Source organism: Manis javanica, chromosome 15 (genome assembly GCF_040802235.1).
Source record: "Manis javanica isolate MJ-LG chromosome 15, MJ_LKY, whole genome shotgun sequence".
NCBI lineage: Eukaryota > Metazoa > Chordata > Mammalia > Pholidota > Manidae > Manis > Manis javanica.
In genome coordinates this window covers 87,286,511-87,295,068 of record NC_133170.1, presented here as the reverse complement: position 1 = coordinate 87,295,068, position 8,558 = coordinate 87,286,511, and the positions used below count along the sequence as shown (strand labels likewise).

Here is an 8,558-nt window from a genome sequence, read left to right as displayed (position 1 = left end):
CTGTGTTACAGGGTTGTTTCCTTTTGGTGTTCTTTGCAATGCAGAGTTGCTACTTTTTCTGGGAGCTAGACTGCCTTGAGAAGTTTTAGTATTGTCCCTGTGTGTTTAAGAGGGACACACAGTATAGGGGACCTTGACATTTATTTTTTTTTGTCCCAGAGTAAGTTTATCTGCTTTTTAAATGAATAGAACTGTGGCTGCCAGTGTCCTGAGGCAGGGTGGCCATCCTGCCTCAATTGGGTTTAGGTTTTTCTTTTTGTTTTTTTTCTGACAGCTCTGCAACCAGCGGCTGCCAGGGCCTAACAGTTTATGTGAGAACTTTGAGGGCTACTTTTTTCATGTATGAAGAGACTGAAGGGCTTTCTTGTATCTGGCAGGCCTGGGGCTGGTGCCTGTTCTGAAGCAGCCTTTATTTCCAGGAAGGCAGCTCTTGCCTCTTCTGTCTAGACAGGGGGTTCATGGTATGGCCCCCCAGGAGGCAGTAGAGGGGTTTTGTCATTGCCAAGAATCCAGGAATCCAGATTCTTCAGAACCCAGCAGCCCCCAGGAACTCTTGTATGCCTTTCTTCATCTGGGGCTGAGGTAAGGAGATGATGACCTTCTCTTCTCTGGCCCTACTGCCCTTTCTCCCTGGGTGAGGCGGAAGCCCAAGTACTGAACTTGCTGCTGGCAGATTTGTGCCCTTTTTCATCCTGAGTCTGACAAGAGTTGCAGGAGGGCTTTTGTGCTTTTTGCACAATTTTCCTGGGTGTCACTGGCAAGGAGGAGATCATCTACATACTGCAGAAGGGTGCAACACACAGCTTCTCTCTGAAAGCTGGCAAGATCTGCAGCCAATGCCTCTCCAAAGACAGTGGAGGAGTTCTTGAACCCTTGTGTAAGCCGCGTCCATGTTAACTGCATCTGCCGTTATATCCGGTTCAGTCCATTTGAAGGCAAACAAGAGCTGGTTTTCGGGGACCAGCCCGAGGCAGAAGAAGGCATCCTTTAAGTCTAGGCAAGTGAACCATTTGGCAGACCCCGGGATCTGGCTGAGGAGGGTGTACAGATTTGGGACAGTCACTCTGTTAATGGCTCGCAGGTCTTGAACAGGCTGGTGCCCCGTTCCTGGCCTCCTGACTGGCAGAAGCGGGGTGTTCCAGGGTGACTGAACTCGGTTAGAATGCCTGCCTCTCTGAGTCTGGTCAGGAGCTCCTGGATGCCTGCTCTCACCTCTTATGAGAGGGGCACTGCTGCTGTCTTTGTGGCAGAGCCCCTGGAGTCAATCTACAATGACAGGGGCTCGGTTATGAGCGAGTCCAGGTGGGTTGTCTTCAGCCCATACTGAGGGGAAGCAGCTCTGACTTCAGGTGGGTTACTGGAGAGGGGCTGGGCACAGAACAGCCTCCTCTCCTCTTCCCTGGGTGTGGTTATTGCCAGGACAAGGGACCCTGGCTCTTCTTGGCCTGGGTTTACTTTGAGGCTGGTGAGTCCAGTTGGTTCAAAAGTTATTTGGGCTCCGACCTTTGAGAGTATATCTCAGCTGAGGAGGGGAACGGGGCACTCGGGCAGGTACAGAAACATGTCAGGCTTTGTGGCCTCTAAGTTCACAATGGTGGGCTTGGCAAAAGTGTTTCTGGACTGCTTAGGTCCCGGTGGCTCCGAGGACAGTTGCAGTCTTTGTACTGAAGGGAGTTACTGTGAGGGTGACCACAGAGAGTTCTGCCCCTGGGTCAACTATAAAAGTCATCTGTTTTCCCCTGTCTTTCATCCTGACCGTGGGCTCCTGGCGCCGAGCGTGAGAGAGACCACTCCCTGTCACCCTGGATCTGTCCCTGCCAGGCTAGCAAGCCTGTCCCCGCGGGGCTCCTCTGGCAGCAACTGGGCTCCGTGGCTTTGCCTCGGATGGGGCTTTCGTTCTTCCGATGCCCCCCTCGTCCTCACAGTGAGCGCCCTGGTCCCCGGCTGGGGGCGTCCTAGGCTTCCCCCTCTTGACGGCTGGCTTGTCTCTGCCTTTTGTCAGCTCTCTTTCTTTTAGGGCAGCTGCCAGGAAGCCGGCCTGTTTCTTCATTTTTCTTTCAGCCTCTGTCGGCCTGACCTTCTCTGTTTAGATATACTTTCTGGGCAATTTTAATCAGTTGAGTGATATTTATCCCGGCAAAGCCTTCAAGTTTTTGGAGCTTTTGTCTGATGTCTGGGGCGGCTTGAGCTACAAATGAGGTGCTGACCGCCTGTGGGCTCCCTGGGGACTCAGGACTGAAGGGGGTGTAGATGCGATGAGCATCACACAGTCTCTCCTAATAGTCCTCAGGAGACTCTCCTGGTTGTTGAGTGACTGAAGATACTTTCGTCGTGCTCATAGGCTTTTTGGCGCGCTTTCTCTGTTGTGATGTTCCATCACCACCCTGCGGTTGCCCCAAACCGGTGGCAACAAAGGGCCGGCGGGGTTGGGTTTCCCGGTCAGGGAACCAAATGTTACGGAAAATACTGGAAAGCCTGGACTGGATCACCGAGGGAAGAACCAAGTGGGTCTCGGAGGTCTTGGGGTGCTGAGGTTTATTTCACACTGGCGGCCCCAGAGGAGAGTCATCTCCCAAGGCCTGAGCCCTGAGCACAAGCAAGGGGAGTAATTTACATTATTTTGATATGTGGCATTTCAGCCTGCGCAGGGCAAACAGGGAGCCTGGAGGAGGGGTGGGGGTCCCGGGAGGGCTTTGCCAACTGGGGAACAAAGCGGTTTGCTGACCTTGACGGCTGTGTTGAATATTTTCCTTATCAGGGGGTATTGATAAGGACCTGGCTATACCTGTTGGAGAAGAGAAAGAAGTTTAAAACCTATCAATAAATTAAGACAAATGTAAGAGAAAGCCTAACATGGATATAACTGGCTTACATGACATCCGGGAAAGGATGTGAACCCTGCAGCTCTCAGCCAATGAGGAACCAGGGGAGGGAATAAGTTACTTGCACCCAGTGCCCCAGGTGTGCCTGCCCACAGGACACCCCGTCCTGCAAGACCGTCATTAGAGCCTCGCTCCGCTGCTCTCTGTCTCCGTGTCCGCTTACTGAGTTTGGGCCGGTGAGTGTGTTTCTCAGAATTTGGGGGCTCGTTCGGGATCCCCTTGCCCGTGCGAGGTGGGGGCCCACGCGGGGCGGGAAGACGCGTCCCCCCGGCTTCGGGCGGCCCGCCCTGCCTGGGCGTCTCACCTTCGCCTGGAAGCCGAGGGGGGACCCGGGGCTGCTGTGCGGAGACAGCGTGACCGACGCCCGGGAGAAGACGCAGGCGCCGCGGCGACCAGGCGTCCTCGTGCACCAGGCAAGGCAGGGGAGGTGGCCGTGAGCGCGGCCCCGGGGGTTGGGCGCGTCCCGGGGTCGGGTGTGTGCGGCTGGGACGCGTCCGAGATGCGAAGCGAGTCGAGTCCCGACCCGCGTTTCCATTTCCCGCCAGGGAAACCGCCGGGGACGGACGGAGGGGATCCCGCCGGGTGTGTGCAAGGAGCCTCCGTCACGGGGGGCCGGGTACGCAGGGGGCTCGGACACAGGGACCTCCTGAGAGGTGGGAAATACAGGTTCTAGGCCCAGGGAACCAGGGAAGGGAGCCGGCTGAGCTCCCCTGAAACCCCCCCAGAGAGCCTACTGGGGTGAAGGTCGCGGCACTGGGGGGTCGCCCTCTGTACCAGGGTCAAGGACAAACAGAAGACCAAATGTTGCTGTTTTGTCTGGATTAAAGAATTGATCTGTAAGCTGTCAGTTGTCTGACCGAAGTTTGGATCAGATGAAAACTGGTTTTGCCAGGTTTAAATCATTTATGAGAGTGATAAGCCTCCAGTTCACCTGAAGACAGGCCTCCCCCTCTGCTGGTTACCACGGGGCTTTCCAGGGGCCTTTGGCTCCTTCTAAGCCCCCTATGAAAACACCCACGGGGCCAGGGTGTGTTCAGCCAGCAGAACAAAAGTTCCCAAATGTAGATCCTGGGTAAGATAATAATGATCCAGGGGATGGAACTAGAATGCAGGATTTTCAAGGGCTACTTGTCAAGGGAATAAAAGAATCAGCCCCTACATCTCAAAATGTTACTAAGGCATTTGAAGTCCCACAGAAGGAAGAGACCCCAACCACATTTTTACAGACTCAAGACCTGAAAAGCTTTTAGTCTCTGGGGTTAAAGGACTGTGATCAGATCGCAAAAGGGGATTACAGAGGGGTCATTCCTCTAGCTCCTGAAGTGGGAAATAATCTCTTGGGAAGACATCTAATTATTCAATAGGCCTAGGTCTAGAAAAAAATAAAAATAAAAATAAAAATAAATAGAAGAAGGCCAAATAAAGGTTCTAACGGCCTATCTCACAAAGGAGGAAGAAAAGAAAATAGACGCTAGAGTATGGGTTAAGGAAGGAAATAGGGGACATTTACAAGTTTCTCCAATAAAGTAACTGAAATAACTGGGTGAAATAATTTGCAGAACAATAAGAAAACAGCAATATTGTTGTACGTGTTGCCAAAAGATTTCACAGAGGCCCCCAATTTGGTCAAATTTTAGAATCCATGTTAGATGACTTTGAAGCTGTGCAAGGAATACAAATTTGCAGTTTGTAAATGATTTATTACTTTCATGGAAAATGATTTATTACTTTCATGGAAAGAAAAGACAAGAGTGTCTAAAACCACTATAGATTTGCTTAACTTCCTGGGACAAAAGGGGTTAAGGGTCTCTAGAAATAAACTTCAATTTGTAGAAAAGGAAGTTAAATATTTAGGTCATCTTACAAGTGAAGAAAACAAAGAATCAATCCAGAAAGAATTGCTGGAATCATAAAATACCCCAAGCCTAAACAAAGAGACAACCTAGAAAATTTTTGGAAATAGTGGGTTATTGTAGCTTATGGATTGACTCTTGTGCACAAAAGGCTAGAAGCTTGTATTTCAAATTGTTAGAGGGAAAGTCAAGCCCTCTCCAGTGGACCCCAGGGGAACTGCAAATTCTAGAGGAATTAAAGCAATCTTTAGTCACCACCCCAGTCCTGGCCCTCCCATCTTAGAGAAACCATTTCACTTGTTTGTTACTGTTGAATGAGGTTCCGCTGTAGGGGTTTTGACCCAAACCTAGAGAGGAAAGAAACACCCGGTGGCCTTCATGCCTGAACTGTCGGGCCCTGTCTCTCAACGATGGCCTGAGTGCATCCAGGCCATCGCAGCTGCAGCTTTCCTGGTAGAAGAGAGCAGGAAATTAGCTGTTGGAGGAACCCTCTGGTCAGTGCTTCTCACCAGGTCCGGGCCGTGCTTAATCAGTGGACTGGGCGCTGGCAAACAGATTCTTAAATTTTAAAATACAAAACCATTCTACCTGAAAAGATGGCCTGATCCTAACCCAGATGCCTGCCTCAGTCCGGCCAGCTTCCTACTGCAGGGGAGGCTGAAGGCCAATCAGAATTGAGCCACAGCTGCATGGACCTCATAGACTATCAGACCAAAGTCAGGTCTTATTTAAGGGAAACACCTCTAGGTGGGATGAAACATTATAGATGAGTGCGCCCAGATGATAGGGAGCAAACGACATAATGGCTGTGCCATCATTTATGGAGGCCAGTTACCCATCTGTAAAAATGGGAGATTACCCAATAATTGATCAGCCCAAACCTGTGAGTTGTTTGCCCTTAATCAGGTCTTAAAACTACTTTCAGATAAGGAAGGCACCATTTACACGGACTCCAAATATGCCTCCAGAGCAGTCCATACCTTTGGAAAAATTTGGACAGAAAGAGGTCTCATAAACAGTAAAGAAAAGGAACTAATTCACAGGGAATTAATCAAGGAGGTTCTAGAAAACCTTTAACTGCCAGCTAAAATATCTATAATGCATGTGCATGGTCACCAGAAAGGAAATTCTTATGAAGCAACAGGTAATAGAATTGCTGATGTAGCCACTAAAGAGGCTGCATCTGAAGATGAAATTAGACTTTTGAATATCACTCCTAATATCCCTAAAATTTCCTTGATCCCAGAGTTTTCCCCCACAAAAAAGAAATTAAGCTACAGGAGGTGGGGGCATCTGGAGATGAGAAAGGGTGGTGGACTTTACCATTTACCAGATGGGAGAGAAATGATCAGCCGACCTATTGTGAGAGCTGATGAACATGTCACACAGAGGGAGCCGCTGGGGTCCCCAGGCGAGGTGTGACGCTTTGCTAAAGGTTTATGGGTGTGCTAGTATTTACACCATTACTAAACAGGTATGTAGGAATTGCATAATGTGCCAGAGAATTAATAAAAAGAGTATGAGAAAGCCAGACCTGGAGGGAGACCCCCAGGAATAAGACCCCTCCACAGCACCCAGATTGACTTTACCGGGATGCCAAAGTGGGAAGGCTTAAATATTTGTGATTGTTGACCCTCCCACTGAATGGGTAGAGAAGCCCACCCATTAACAACTGCAATGGCAGGATCAGTAATAAAAGTACTTGTAGAGCAAGTAATTCCTAGGTTTGGGTTAATGGAAAATGTTGACTCAGACAATGGGAGGCATTTTACTTCAAAGTTATTACATGGCACTCTAGGTACAATGGGATTTCCATATTTCTTTGCATCTACCATCCTCTGAAAAGGTAGAATGAATCAGACTCTCAAAAGAAACATTTAATCAAATTATATGGGCAGCCATACCTCGGAAGGGCAACAGACCTGCCCACCATGGAAACAAAGGATCCATTTCTAAGGGGACATGTGCTGGCCGTGGTTTCTACCTTATCTTCTCTCAGGCTGAAAGGACTCCTCGCCCAGACGCCCCCACCTGAGCCCTTCGCTCACTGCTTCCAGCCCCGGGACCTGGTGTTATAAAGTCCTGGAAAGAAGATGGACTCCAGCCCAGCTGGGAAGGCCCCCTACCCGTGCTCCTGGCCACGGAAACCGCAGAGAGGACGGCTGAAGAGGGCTGGACTCATTACACCAGAAAAAAGAAACTGATGGAGGGATCTGGGGACACAACAGAGAACTGGCAGGTGTCCCAGGTGGCTAACCAACACTTAAAGCCAAAACTAAAAAGAACCTAAAAATGTTAACTTTTTTCTTCCTAACTGTATTTTACAGACAAGTCTCAGGGAGCCCTAGAATGGGAAGGAACTCCTGGTTATCCCGTCAAGCTGGTGACCAATATCACAAAGCCGTCAGGCCCCCAAACCCCACTCCCGTGGGGTGACCCAAATGGCCAAGGACAGCCTCCGGAGGTAGTAAGCGCCTCTGTCCAGAATGGACGCATGTTGACAGAGTGAACGGGCAGGTGGGCCCCGTGTCCAGGGTGGAGCAGTGCCTGGTGGACGCGCCTCTGTCCCGAATGGACGCATGTTGACAGAGTGAACGGGCAGGTGGGCCCCGTGTCCAGGGTGGAGCAGTGCCTGGTGGAAGCGCCTCTGTCCTGAATGGACGCATGTTGACAGAGTGAACGGGCAGATGGGCCCCGTGTCCAGGGTGGAGCAGTGCCTGGTGGACTGCCCAGTTTCAAGGGTGGATGGCCCCTCATGCAGCAGGGAAACCTTTAACAGGAAAGCCCCGCGTGGCTGCAGGCATTCCGCCTGAGACTTGCCAGGACAGACAGCGTAAGCCCCCCTCTTGTTAACCACACATAATCCTTGAGACTTAGGCTCAGATCCTGTGATTGCTCATCGTGTTTATGGATTCGGTGCAGATGTCACTGGAATAGATGCCGTGGGAGGGTATGGTCTTAATTTAATCAAAGACAAGACTTCACCCAGAGTGCCACCCCTAATCCGGAGGGAGATAATGAGCCAGAGCTTCCCCGTAATGACCCTAAACTAGTTACTGGAACAGAGGTAAGGAATGTGTAATAGACTCTTGAAATTGAGACAGGTTATGGAGACACCAATACCTGGGTAAATGGGTCAAATTTTCAGTAATAGCTTTGGAAAAAAGTGATCATTATGCATGTGCTGCAGGACGGCCACAGGTGCAGTTGGTCCCGTTCCCTCTCGGCTGGGGCACAGCCCCCACTGGGGTGAACTGCACGTTGGCCCTAAGTCAGGACAAGGACGCTTGGGGAGATGGGACCTGCAAGGGCTTGTCTCCACTCCTTCCTGCACTAAAGAAGTCAGCCCCGAGGGCAACCCCCTCCTTTTCCATAGGGACGATGACTCACTCCTCATGCCTCTCTGGGTAAAAGAAAGGTTTCACAACTCCTGTGGGGAACTTGCTGACTTGAACCCACGTCCTAAATGTCTCTAAAGAGGGCAACTTCTCGAAATCACGCATCCCCGCGCAGATGTTTGATGGTACCATGGAGAGAAACCTGCACGACTCGTTGTCAGGCTGGGCTGGGACTTGAGCTTCGGTCCAGCTGTCTGCTCCATTTACCCTGGCAGTTCTCTCCACACTCAATGGAAAACAAATTTTTCATAAAAATTGCAGAGCATTACAAGGATCCTTTGATTTTAATGTATACCTTGACTCACCAGGAGTCCCTAGGGGAGTCCCTAATGAATTTAAAGCTCAAAACCAAACAGCTGCAGGGTTTGAATCAGCACTATTTCGGTGGTCCACCACCAACAAAAATGTAGATTGGATCAATTACA

The 8,558-nt window shown here is 50.3% G+C and overlaps 1 long non-coding RNA gene across 1 annotated transcript; it reads left to right on the top strand.

The window, feature by feature from the left end:
* The first annotated feature begins 2,917 nt into the window (after positions 1-2,917).
* On the top strand, positions 2,918-7,407 carry LOC140846508 (uncharacterized). Its single transcript, XR_012125669.1, has 4 exons — positions 2,918-3,058; positions 6,735-6,970; positions 7,063-7,240; positions 7,327-7,407. It is a non-coding gene; the product is annotated as an uncharacterized lncRNA (long non-coding RNA).
* The last annotated feature ends 1,151 nt before the right edge of the window (positions 7,408-8,558 follow it).